Source organism: Ictalurus furcatus, chromosome 1 (genome assembly GCF_023375685.1).
Source record: "Ictalurus furcatus strain D&B chromosome 1, Billie_1.0, whole genome shotgun sequence".
Lineage (NCBI taxonomy): Eukaryota > Metazoa > Chordata > Actinopteri > Siluriformes > Ictaluridae > Ictalurus > Ictalurus furcatus.
This window is the reverse complement of record NC_071255.1, coordinates 1,515,398-1,530,216: the sequence shown is the minus strand read 5'-3', so window position 1 is coordinate 1,530,216 and position 14,819 is coordinate 1,515,398.

The following is a 14,819-nucleotide window of genomic DNA, read 5'->3' as shown; positions in this document are numbered from 1 at the left end:
ATAAACGTACCAAGGGAACGTGCCTTCATAACTTTGCTAATTCTTGACCTAGCTAGCCTCAGCCAAAGACAAGTCCTGAGAGTAGCGACTTCCTTCATCGACTGGGAAAACGAGGAAGTATTAGTTTGGACTTTAACGAGACAGAGACGCAAGACTGCGGCTGTACGTCAAACGGGCTGTGTGCTAAATTCAAATTAGCTTCATAATGCTAACATCGCTCCATAAACTTTGCACTAACTGATGATGATAGCTGGTTCCTGAAGACAAGTTGTTTGAATCTGTTTGATTCATTTGAATCGGTTTGATTCATTAGAATCTGAGTCATTTCAATCAGTTCAGGTAAGTTGTTCGGATTCGTACACGGACTCATTTGTGTTGAACGAGCTCGCTTGGGAATGATTAATGTTACTGAGTCAACTGATTCACTGAAAGAGAGCGGAGTGAACTCGTCATGACCAAAACAGTTATAAATCATCAATAAGTGAAGTTGGTCATTTCCAAAAGATTCACTGAGTCAAATACTGAGGGAATCTCAGTCATGACTAAAACAGAAACAGGCCATAAATAAGTAAAGTCGATCATGTCCGAAAGATTCGCTAACCCACTGATCCACTGAATGAGAGAGGAGTGAGTCTCAGTCATGACTGAAATGATTCACTGATTCAAAGAGAACAGATTAGTTCTTCAAACTTCCAATTTGACTTTCATGGATGTTTAAGAAAGACCAAATAAAGCACATAACTTAAAATAAATGACAAAAGGATTTGATGATTCAAATACTGACAATGGAGCAAGTCTTGGTCATGAATGAAAGAGTCAAATTCTGATCCACTGAATGGCAGAGGAGCAAATTTCAATATTGACCAAAGATTCTCTGACTCAAATACCGATCTGCTGATCATGACAGGAACGAATCTCAGTCATGGCTAAAAGATTCAGTGAAATACTTCTTCAGTGAACAAGACAGGAACAAATCTCAGTCATGACTAAAAGATTTGCTGATTCAAATACTGATCTGCTGACCAAGACAAAAGCAAACCTCAGTCTGGACTAAAAGATTCATTGAGTCAAATACTGATTCACTGAACAAGACAAGAGCAAATCTCGGTCATGACTAAAAGATTCGCTGATTCAAATACTGATCCACTGACCAAGACAAGAGTGAATCTCAGTCATGGCTAAAAGATTCAATGAGTCAAATACTGATTCACTGAACAAGACAGGAACAAATCTCGGTCATGACTAAAAGATTCAATGAGTCAAACACTGATTCACTGAACAACACAGGAACAAATCTCAGTCATGACTAAAAGATTCGCTGATTCAAATACTGATCTGCTAACCAAGACAAAATCAAATCTCAGTCTGGACTAAAAGATTCGCTGATTCAAATACTGATCTGCTAACCAAGACAAAATCAAATCTCAGTCTGGACTAAAAGATTCGCTGAGTCAAATACTGATCCGCTGACCAAGACAAGAGCGAATCTCAGTCATGACTAAAAGATGATTCAAATACTGATCCTTTTATCAAGCAAGACTTGACTCTCAATCATTTTTATAATAGTATAAACCTGTGATTTGCAGCTACACTACTGTCAGAGCTGCAGTTATAGAAAACTAAATCAACACCTCAACCTTCTGACCAGAATCAGAATCTAGAATTGACTGTATAAAGGATAAAGGACAATCCTGGTCCTTAATATTCTTGTCCTTTATATCAGGACGTTGAGTTCCTAATATTGTCCTAATGAGGTGATATAATGAACCACAGGCTCATGAAGGTTTCATTTATGTGACCTTTGGTTTTACTCTACTGCAGAAGAGATTAGATGGAGAGGCCAACATTAAGATTAATAAAGACGGCGGGATTTATATCCGACATTACAGACAGACGCTCTGTGATAATGAACACCTCATTACGCCCAGCTCAATGACCACGGCATAATAACCAAACTTCAGTTCCTTATTAAGCTAAAAGATTAAATTAATTTTAGATAGCGGATTTAAAAAGGAAGCTCTTACCAGGATAACGATTAACACTTTGATGTGTTTATTCGTGTGTGTCGTCCCCCTCCCCCCATCATTTGAGGTCCTACAGTACATCTCTTTTCAAGATGCTTTGTTTTTCTCCCACCGGTAAGCAAGTTTTCAGTGCGTGTCATTTCTCTTTACTAACCGCAGACGGAGATGAAGATTTGGCGCTGGTTAGGACACCCTGCTGGGAGAAGCAGAGCCAATATCTCCGGCTCAACCAGAGCACGATGCTGCTAATGTCATTCCGGTTTAAAATAAAGTCGGACGCGAGAGATTCCAGTCCCGGCGAGGGAAACGAGTCGCGCTCTCAAATGCAATTTCATCAGCTTGCTCAGTCAGTGGAAAGCTGGAGGCTCTACCAGCCAAGAAACATTACACATGACATCATTCCTCCATCCGTCCATGCAAACGCTCGAGTGTGTGGAACGCAGAAGGAATGCTGAGTGTGGAAAACACGGCGCGCTGTTTAAATTCATGGAATTGTGCAGGACATAAAAACGACTATAAACGAACGCGTGGCGGATTCTGAACACCGAGCTGTTTGTGATCGGATCACTGGGAGAACATGTTCGGCACCATGATGGATGGAGTTGGAAAAAAACTGCTTTGAGGAAGGACAGTGGAGCGATGCGAGCTATCCGTATCAGACCGTTAGCTCGTGTGTACGTGTACGGCGCTTAGCACTCACCTTAAATGATTGTGCTCGCTCGTTGCAGGTTCAAAAAAGGTGACTTGTTAGCACGTATTAGCGAAGAAAATTGAACGAAACGGTTCTGCGCGCTCTTTCGCAGTGGTGTTTATTGGTAAACGAGAGCTATTAGCTGTACTCATGTTCGACGTCCTGACGACGTGACACGACTCGTCTCGGCCCGAGTCTGCGGAAAATCTGCGGTGATGCTGAAAAATGTCAAGCTCCTGCGAAGTTTCCTTGATTTTGCGTTCATTTCTATCACCATCACAAAATCCTGGAGGGACTGTGAGCCCAGTTTACGTTCGTGGGTGCGTTTATGACGTGAGACGTGAGACGTGACGTGAGACGACACCAAGAAGAAACTGCAGGTTGCACGTCACTCTCCGAACCCACTCAGCTGGTTTAGAGTCACATCAGAAGCGTATTCCGGCTCAAACAGGCTGATTCAGACTCCATGGATTTGAACACGGAGGAAATAAATCACAGACGTTGCCGGAGACATCCGGTCCTCCGTCCGAGGAAGCAGGAAGGCTCATTTGAGCTGTAATGACGGTGATGTCTAGGACACGAGCTTCCGTGCTGCGCACGCGCAGTTTCAGAATCGATTATTTCCATTCGAACGCGTTTTGAGAACTGTTACATCCTTATACAAGAGTAATCTCCAGCACCTCTGACTCAGTTATGATTGGCTGGTTTAATTTTGATTGACAGGCGAGAGAGTAACGCTAGTAAACGACAGTTACGCTGTCTCCCAGCACTGATCTTCTGGGTTTAGTCCGTTCTTCACAGGTCCTGCACTCCAGTTCTCGGACATCAGCGCTCCGGGTCGGTTTTTTTTCTGCAGTTGTTGGAAACCAGACAATTTTTTACGTTTCACGTTTCCTTTTCGAGTCATTCGTGACGTGACCTCGAGTGAGACGAAGCCACTTCCTGGACAGAACGTCCAACTTATCATCATCATCTGACCTTGCCTTTGACCTCGGGAGCGTGTCCTAATTCCGGGAACGTCTTTGAGCCTGCCGTTTACCTTGAGCTTCATAAATATATATTATGCTCGACCGCGAGTTCATCCGTCCACCTCTCGACACGCGACAAGTTCCTCGTCCCCAAAACAGATGGGGAGAGACGGCGAGTGACAGAGGGGACAAATTTCATTTCACCGCCAGGCGCTTTTTCAATTTCTACTGCCCTCGGCTGCTCACGTCTCTTGACCCTCGGGGAGTGTGTGTGGTGTGTGCGCGTGTGTGCGTGTGTGTGTGTGTGCGTGTGTGCGCGCGTGCATAACCTCGGCTCAGATGTCCAAATTGCTCAATGTAAATTGTGGCGTGTCTGACGGAGTTCATTTATCAGAGCGCTGTGAGGAGTCAGAATTTGTCATTTAGATGGAGTAGAGAGTATCAACACACACACACACACACACACACACACACACACACACACAGCAATCATCATTACCTGCAATGCTAACACCATCTGCACCATCTGAAGCTGCTGAAACCAGACATCTGATCAAGTGCAGTTGTTTTTTTTAAATATTTCGTATAACAGCACGTGCGCACGTGTTTTACTCGTCTTATACCACAGCAATTGATCAAACAATGACTTTTTATTTTTAATCCAAGTGCATTAATGAATAAAAATCTTCTGACCAATCAGAACTGAGAGTTCCGCAGAGCTGTGGTACTGAATTAATACTAAATATTAGCAGTGCCTTGAAATAACAGGGTGAAGGATCGGCTCGGAGAGCTCCAGAGATCGGATCAACTCCACTTCCCCCAGAACGATCCAAACGACACAATCTGGACGGAGCGCTGCTCTTGTTCTCCGCTGGAGGACTTTCACCGTCCACCATAAACACTTTATTATCTCTTCCTCCTTCCATCAAGCTCCCGCAGTAGCATATTAATGCCGTTCGCAATTATATTATTACTCTAAATCAGGTTTAACACAGACAGGATCATTTCCTGGTTTACTGCCTTCGTGAGGTGAAAGTCACAGGAGATATTAGAGGACAAAAAATAAATAAATCAGGACATACTGATTGTAAACGTCCCTGTTTAGGGACGACACGAAAAAAAAAAAATCATTTTTTGTTTTAGGAAAAAAATAAAAAAAGTCACCAAAATGACGTAAACGTGTTTCTGTGAGCTGCGAAAGAAACAAGATGGCGGTTTTTAACGCCGGATCATTTCGCATTTTATTGATTTTTATTCCGCTCGAATCCTGTTGGCCAGCCTTGAACGTCTAAACCGTTACAATTCATCTTTTCAATAATTCAAAAAATACCTACGCGACATTTTCTATGCAAAACCAACGGCCTAGAAAACTTCTCACCTTTACTCATGAATATGCAAATTAACAAAACAAACCCTGCCCCTTTTGGTCGTTCATGAACATCCGTCAACTGTTTAAAAATTTTTTTTACGAACATTTCGTTACCGTTAAATCCGTCGAAACACCATAAAAATAACTTTCAGCATGATAAACAAATAGTTTTATGGTTCAAACGGACCTGCGAGCATTAGTTCAGAACATGTTCGGATCTGCTGTACGAATATAAATAAACATGCGATTCTGAATAAAAACCTGTAACGCTGAATGAATTGTTTTCAAGTCTACATTTTATTATTTAACTTTCTTTTCGCTAGTTTTTGCTAGACGGACGATCCTTTTAGCTAGTTTGTAAGTTAGCTAAAAATTTGCTAGCTCATCTGATTCCATAAATACATATTTTTTTTTTTTAAAAAAAAGGATACAAACAAATTAGCGCATACATCAGTTCAGCTACCCGCTATCGAGAGGTTTTAGCGCCGCGCCTGAGCGCCCGGCTGGTCACGTGACGTAGGTGTCGAATTGACGTTAAATGAAATTTGTAGTGTCGAGCTTTCCCGAAAGTCCGCTCGTTACTTAACTTTAATAAAAGCTGCTTTAAAATCACAGAGTATAAGAATCCCGGGTCTGATCTTCTCGCTAGTCCACAGCCCGCAAGGCATTGTGGGTAACACTTCAATCTCTGTGATTTAACTCATCACCTAAAAGCAGCGTATTGATTTTTCCGTAACGGCTTCAGAAATGTGGGAAACTTTCAGCAGGGCAATTAAAAGAGTGCACAGTTACAGATGTGCGTCGCGTGAAGTTTTTTGAAAAAACAAAAACGAACGTAAACAATGAAACGGTTACCAACATTCAGTGGGACGTTATTACATTACGTTACGTTACGTTACATTGACGGAATTTTAAAAAATTACATTTTTTAAAAAAAAGCTAGACCTGGGGTATATTAAAACAAACGTTTGTTATAAAAAAAATTGACAGTGGCATATTCAAGTATTAATAATCCTCATTTCTGATTGGCTGGAATGTGTCCGTATTGTACAATTATATACGTATCGAACTTAATTAGAATATAAGGGAAAAAACTGTCGAGTTTCTAAATCAGTGCTGAATATAACAGTTGTAAGAGAATGTAATTCTCTAATCTGTCATGGATTCATCCTTCACGTTATGGTTTCCATGACGACAAAAGCCATGCGCTGATGTTTTTGTTGTAGTCCTGTCTCCAGCCACACCAGTTCGCTACTCTACTGTGTTCTCCTGTTCCGTGTTTAGTCCTCGATTTATTTTGTCTAGTTGGTCTACTTCGATTTGTTTTGTCTATGCCCATGATGACCTTGTCTGTCTGTGTTTTGTCCCCCGACATGGATTATGATTTCGGGATCACCCGAGATCAAGTAAATCCCTAGATCAAGTTTAATCGCTAGCCTGACTCACCACGTGTTACAATCCGATTGATCAGAGGGCGTTGATTAATTTTCTAGACCGGCTGCTCTGACAGTAACGCAGCTGAAAATCACAGGTTTATATCGACGCACTGGTTCGAATCGTTTCTATAGCAACAGCTAGTTCACAGGGGCGTCACATAAAAGCCAGCGCTGTAAGTTTTTGTGACGCTTTCAGGACAGAGGAGTTTACGCCTCGCAGTTTTTGCTTCCCCCCCGTAACAAAACGCAACTACGACGATCTTCTGGTTTCTCTGAACATCAACACGGTTGTTGGTTCTAAACTTTAAACCGCACTGAAAAGCTGCTTGTGTGTGCATTTCGCACCGTGACTGCAAGTCTAATATTCCTGTAATATCTCGGAAATAAACCGCCGCAAGCGACTTTATTAGAGGAATAATTTCAGGACCTGCGATCCGTCGACTGAATAATTAAGCATTTTAAACCCGTTACGGAGTCGTTAAAGCCAAAATGCAGGCTGGGAAATGAGAGGAGGTAAATTAAAGCGAAAGGAAACGTGTCCGAAGTCGGCGAGCTGAAACCGCGTGTGATTCGGTGAATCATGAGGTTCAGCCCGTAGGAAGTGGATATAATTATTACAGAACGCGCTACAGGCTGCATACATTTGCATGATCTGGATGACAAATGGACCTTTTAGTGCATGTCACAGGATCGTCATCGGGGAAAAGTGTGTGTGTATGTGTGTGTGTGTGTGTGTGTGTGTGTGTGTGTGTGTGCACGAATCCACTCCCTCGTCCACGTCGTAATTACATCAAACTGTGGAATTAGTGTTTCTCTGCAGGCATCGTTTCAATTCCTCACTCTCTACTCTGTAGATAAAGCACAGAGCAACTCTATAAATCCACCCGGCTCGGCTTTCACGCCACTCGTCCTGCACACATCGAGTAAATCGGTGAAATTAAAGCCTGGCTGGAAGACAGGAAGTGGAAATGGCTCGTTTTCGGCAGCAGTCATGCAACAGGAAAACGGTCAAGAACCTGGATTTCTGAAACGGAGAAAACATCACCGCCATTTCTGGGTGTTTTTTTTCATGTAATGATCGATTATCATCTTTTCGGTGGCAGTTAGGGTTCGGATTCAGGGTTCTAAGGTTCAGGGTTTGGAGATACAGAATTCTGAGCTTCAGGGTTCGGATTCAGGGTTCTAAGTTTCAGGGTTCTGAGTTTCAAGGTTCTAAGGTTCAGGGTTCTAAGGTTCAGGGTTTGGAGATACAGAATTCTGAGACTCAGGGTTCGGAGGTTCAGGGTTCTGGGTTCTAAGATTCAGGGTTCTTGCATGGGTCTGGAACACTTGCATCAAGTGAAGAGTATGTCAAAGTAAAAGCACTGTCCTAAATGTAAAAAAATAAAAAAGTGAAAAACTAGTCATGTGCAACACGACATCAAAATAAATTAACAGCATTAAAATAAATTAACAGTGACAAATGAATCATGTCAAAGCCCCCATGTGATCGTGCACAAAATCACGTGAAAATAAACGAATGGCGCAACAACAACAAAAAAAACGTGAAAAATGAATCAAATCCAAAAAAATATTACATAAAAATTACCGTGTTGTGTAAAAAAATGGAAAAAAATTCAAATATGTGAAAATATGACTGAAAATAAATGGCACGTAATAATCTCGTTAAAACATTCACTACTACATTGAGTGGCTTAGTTAGCGTTATTGTTAGCCTCCCTAGCATGCTAGCTAACATGAGGTAAACGACTGAACTTGTAACTATAGATATTTTGTAAACGCTGACACCATGCTAGTCGTTTTGCTAATTACTTTTTGTGATGTTACGTTATACTTTATGCTCAGAAGTTTACGCTTTTCTTCTGGTGAGGTTTTTATATATATACAGCGACCCCCAAAGAACGATTGTTTGTTTCACCGTTTTTTTTTTTTTTTTAATTTGCATGCGTCCACCCTGCTGCGGTGTGCGTCCGGCTCGGTGGAGACACACACAGACAATTTCCATGGCCATTTTCTCAAATCCCAACGCGGTACACGGCATTCTGGCGGTCTACTCCTTCTGACATGGATGCGATTTGTTTTCCATTTCTTGGTGAAAATCAACTTTTCACTCGCTCTTGAAAAAAAAAAAACAACAAAAAAAAAAACAAAACCTCATTTTCTTGGCGCGCTCGCCCGTCAAGTGTGATGACTTTAAAATGGCCGAAGCATTCAAGGCAGAACAAGTGACGGGTGATTTACCGTAGTGTCTGAGCAGGAAAAACACACACACACACACACACACACACACACACACACTTGTAAGTGCTGCCTCATTAAATAATCAGTCTGGACTGTTAATTGAGAACAACAATAACAGCGTTCTGAAGGTCAGGTGTGAGTAATAGTGTTGTTCATAACTCTCAGTGAATTATTGAGGTCATAATTGACTTGATTAATGAATTTATCATGAATATTCATAATTGTAATTATACCGACAAATTAGTTTAGGCGCATATATAATTAACGGGACGGAATAAATACATTTTAAAAATCGGCCGCGTTCAATCTCGCACTCGTTATTTAGAAAGAAGGACCTTTCAGTGGAAATTGAGATGATCGGTGAACGAAATGGAAATTTCCAGAAACGATCCAAAGCCGTGACGTTGCGGTATAAAGAGCGGACGACGTCACGGGTTCCCCGGTTTTCGGTTGTCCCTCTTTGGGAATCCTTACAGGTTCTATCTAGACTCCTACCTGGAACCCTTTCTGGAATCCTTTTGTGGACGCTAGGACACCTTAACTATCCATTGAACCCTGACCTAAATATTAATAAGACGATAACGTTCGATCATTTGGAGTGTACAGCTGACACTTAGCCAAGTAATACAGAAAGAAAAGACAATGGTTCTTCGACGTTTCTTAGCGTTTGCAGTTCGACGTTTTAAAGCGAGTTAAGGGTTTGGAAAGTGTTTGATTTCACTCAGACGCAAAACAACAGCTTAAAATGTATAAAGGACAACCTCTCCTCATGACACACTCGTGTTTCCTCCCAGAACACGTCGGCCAGAGTAAATGAAAAATACATTTCATCTCACTCTGCACCGTCGGTCAATTACGGGAGCACTGCCGACGAAAAATGGCGGTTCTCAGCTATGTACACGGTGGGCGGAGCCTTCAGTGCGCTCGTCCTAATACGTCAACGTTTCTATAGTAAAGGCTCATTCACAGGAGCGTGTCGACTAAACAAAAACAAATAAACCCTCCAGTAAGGGGATTCACGAACGCCGAACTTGTGCTGCTTGTGCACTCATTGTGATCTTTCGAACGCGAGCGTCGTGTTCGTTTCGATTTCCTCGACGGGTTTGATGTCCGTCGCGGGACGCCGAGTTTATCTACAAACCAATCGTTCGCTCTGGAGACGTGACACGTATCCAAACATCATGTGTCCTACCTTAACCACGTTAGTACAAATGCAATCAATTTTAATATCCACGGGTTTTTTTTCAAGCTGTGAGGAAAACCCACGGTGAGTGATGACTAATTTGCACAACACCTGACAAGGTGAATTAAGACAAGGGCTTTTTTTTTTTTTTGTGATGCATGATCCTCTCGCAGGTGTAATTAACCTTCCAGCTGCACTAATTAATTCGATTCCAACAAGGTCAAGCTCTTTAATTTGAACAATTAAGCTCCTTCCTGGTTTGCGAGAGTAACTTAGTTAGCATGTTGTTTCAATAATCCAGAAATGAGTGTAAGTAGGGGGGCAGCACGGTTGGCACACGGTGCGATCAGAGAGTTCCATCTTCATCCATCTGCCCAAGGGAGTCGACGAAATAAGAGCGATATTGCAGAAAATGAGATGCTGGCACGGACGCTTTCGAGTTTGATAGTGTTTGGAGTGTCTCCGGCCTGCTGCACCATCAGGGTAATGAAGCAGTTGGGCACAACAGTTGGGCAAGAACGGTACTAATAACTACGTATCGTCTACAACAGCACCCCCTTCAAGACCTAACCCATTCCTGTCTAATAGCGCGTAACACGCCAAATGCGACTGCCAACTGTTTCTTGGGCTGCGTCCCAATTTGGCCCCAATACAACACTGAAACGTGACATAAAGCCTCCATTGCGGAATCGTTAGCGGTGCCGTGTTTTTATTTTGCGCACATCTCAGAACGCCCTAGGGTTAAAAGAACGCCCCTGCTTTTCTACGGATTCTTTTAGTCGGAATCGTCCATCAAGGCTACCAAAAAAAAAAAAAAAAAAAAAACAAGCTTAAATTATGAAAGAATCCCATGAATACGCCATCCACCATCCACTTCCTTTTCAGACCTGACCGGCACACAAAATGACCCGATGTGAAGATGTGAAGGGCTGATATCACGGCCGAGGGTAAGCAAGCGCGCATCCTTCTTTACATTCCGGCCGTAATGTTGCCTTTCACGGCGAGATTTATCATACGATATTCCGTCTCAGGACAACACGGGCGGTAAAGCGCTTCTTTTATGAACCCGGCATAAATAAACCTGCAACGTTGCTTGGTATTCAGCACGTAAAAGACACCGAAGAGAAGAAGAAGAAGAAGAAGAAGAAGAAGAAGAAGAAGAAGAAGAAGAAGACAGTCCCGGACACAATTTACAACAGATGGTTATTTATATATTTCCAGGAGCACATTTTATTAGAAGAAGTGCAGCAAGACAAATGAGACCCTGCAGATCTGTGGGTTAATTAGCTCATTACGTATTCATTTTATATCTTCCTTGGCAGAGAGAGCGAGAGAGAAGGAGAGAGATGCCACCATCATTCCCCCTACCTTATTAAACACTACTTTAACAAAACCGGGAAGATGGATTTGCACGTCCGGTCTTCTATTACAAAAGAGGAAGAGTCCCACAAGACTAATGTACAGATTTGCACAAGAAACACTGCGTTATCTAATTAGCATGATGCTAACATGTAGGTAGCGCACACACGAAGAGATTAATGAAATGCTTAAAACCAAACACGATTCTGAGAGAGGCATGTTCATCAGCGAGGACTAACAAACCGCCTGCACGGCATACACGCGAATACACTGCATAATATATTAAAGGCCACTGCTGCTAACAACGTCGCGCTAACAAACACGATGACGGGTTGACTCACGGCGGAGGGAGAAAATTAGAAACACCACACAATAAACACCACAGAAGGTTTGATGCCAGATGGGGCAGCTACAATTTGCCTTTTGTTTGTTTAAGGTCCTGAGAGTAAGTTCCGTTTTTTTGTTGTTTTTTGTTTTTTAAAAAGACCATTCAGGACCAGACAAAAAAGCTAGTACCAAAACACACTTGATTCACTTCCTCATTAGTGTTCACTTGGAAGTGGACTGAGACCACCTCACCCGAGTGTGTTCTCATCTACCTGTCTAGTGTGGTGTATGGTCCCTAGTCTGAGAACCCTTCAAGATTCCTTGTAGAAACCTTTAATGTATGATTCTACATCAAACCTTCGAGGGTTCTCCCTCAGGGAGGAACACTTTGGCCATTTCCACTAATCATGCCCTTCAAAACCATCCATCCATCCATCCATCCATCCATCTTCATCACGGGGGAACCTGGAGCCAATCCCAGGGAGCATCGGGGACAGGGTGCCAGACCATCGCAGGGCACAATCACATACACATTCATACACTACGGACACTTTGGACATGCCAATCATCCAACCATGCATGTCTTTGGACTAGGGGAGGAAACCGGGGGAAACCCCCACAGCACGGGGAGATGGTGGGAATCGAACCCCAGACCCTGGAGGTGTGAGGCGAACGTGCTAACCACTAAGCCACCGTGCGCCCCCCTTCAAAACCCTGGAGGTTAAATCCAGTTCTTCGATTTGCCCCAGTGTGAGACCCCTTAAATACACTTTGTAGAACCACTGGTGTATGGTTCTACATATGACCTTCAAGAGTTCTCTTCGAGGGACTAACAGAAGAACCGTTCACTCCTTATAGAACGTACACTTTTGGCCATTTCCATTTCAAACCTCAAAACCCTGGCGGTTAGATCTAATTCTTTGGTTTGTTCCAGTCTGAGAACCCATAGATATTTGCTGTCGAACCTTTGGTATAAGGTCCTACGTTGAACGTTTTACCATTTCTCCCTGAGGGAAAAACAGAAGAACCATTCACTTCTTCTAAAGTGGCCCTTTCCTTTACAAACATCAAAACCAAGGAGTTTAGATCGGATTCTTTGGTTCTTCCCTGTTTGAGAACCCGTAAAGATACTCTGTAGAACATTTGACATGTGATTCTACACAGAAGCTTCAAGGGTTCTTCCTCGGGGACAAACCGAAGAGCCGTCCACTTCTTCTATTCTGGCCAGTTTCGCTAATCATGTCAAAACCCTGCACCCAGTGTGAGAACCCTTAAAGATTTATCGGAGAACCTGACATCACAGTTTCTCGCAGCTTAGAGGAAGCCAAGAACGTTCACGTCTCTGAACCTGCTAGAGTTTTCTCGCAGGCATGAGGCAAACGCGGACTGAAGGAGGAAACATCGTTGTGTGCGCTCGACTCAGCTATGTTCTTTAGCGTTCGCGTTAAACTGAGAGCTCTATTGATTCAGTAAAGCTAAGCCAAGCAAGATATTTTAAGAAGGCCAGCAGGAGCTGGGGGTCACACGGCCCTTAGAGACTTTTCCATTTTTTTTTTTTGTGGAGACCATTTTTGTGCACCCTTAAAACACGACTTCAATATATTTGACTCTTATCGACATAATGTTATGCACTGTCGGGGAATAATACGACTCGGAACAAGTATTAATTTGCTGAGAAGAGCGTTTTTTTTCCCCCCTCGGTTTCCTTTAAAAGGTCAGTCCACTGTAAAATAAACAAATTGCTTTAATAAATAGAAACACACACACACACACACACGCACACACACACACACACACGCTATGTGCTGTGCTCTCCATCTCACCATCTGCCAAATATGTATTGATTTCCATGCATATTTATTACAGCGCAGGTCCTCAGAGATTTCCAGGGAATTGAGGTTTCGCGGTTTACGAATTGTAAAAGCAGGGCTGCCGTTGCTTTAAGCCGGGAACCAGGATGACCCCGAGGCCAAAGCGCTTTTCCTCCACAGAGAACACTCCTTCCTTTGAATTCCAGCACAGCCCTGTGACTCTTCTCTCTGGCTGATTTTATTTCAGATAAATTCTCCACGCCTGCAGATGCCGGAAGCTCCTGGTAGTCCTGAAGCCAGAGCCATCATTCGTCGTCCAGCTTTCCCCCCGCTAGCTGAGATCACTCATCCGTGATAAGACGGCTGTAACCAGCCATTTTCGGTAACATATTTGTTTACGTCCCTGGCCGGTGTACGAGGAAGACATGAACGCAATCTTTCAGTCCTGACTTATTTCATTTCTCTCGCTTATCAGTTCCAGGTAGTGTAGATCTGGAACTCCAGCAGTTATTGGAAAAGGACTTCTCCCAGCGAGTGGTCAGAGAGAAGAACCAATACCCAACTTCTGATCGAAAAAACGTCTCAAACTCCATATGAAGTTCACAAAATTCCAAAAGATACAGACTCCTGGAGGATTATTATTCTCCACGTAGTGACGATTTAATACTGAAATTTCACACACCTTATTTTCAGACCACAGATCTCATTATAGATGTTCAGAAAGTTGACGGACATACTGGATAAGCCCTATGTAGAACCACTGTTGAAGAGCGTTTGAACATATTCATGCTCTAAAGTTGCTAAGGAAAAGGTCTGTTCATTGTTCCCGTGTAATGATCGTTTAGTTCCTTCAGCCTCGAAGATCTGAAGTGGCAACCTCTCATAACGATGATTGCTGGAGAGAACCTCCTGGGTTTTGCTTTGCATGCTGTCTGGTCCAATAATTTAATGGCGCACGAAGATGGTTTAATCCAACCATCCGTAGCGAGTATCTCTCCAGAGATGAAGGACCTACGCGAGCATGGATTGATCTCGCCTTAACGCTTCAGAAGCCTTTTGGTTTTCTTCAGTCTCTTCATCGAGTCTGAGGAACACGAAGCTGAAAGCGTTGATATGGTGGAGGCAATCAGACATGTAGAACAGTCAGATATATGGAGGGGGAAAAAACACAAGGCAGATCTGGTTCTCCATGTTTCTTCAAGGAACATCCAGATGTGTGTGTGTGTGTGTGTGGTGGAGATTTGTAGTTGAGCATCAGGGTGTTTTATCAGGATGGAAGATTACGTGGCTTGCAATACCTCCTACGGGCCGAGTGATTTATGGCGTCGAGGAAGTCTGAGTTGATCCACGGCGAATTAAAGGTTTCCAAGGAAAGTTGTTATCTGGGAAAGAAACCCTCTTCTGGCACAC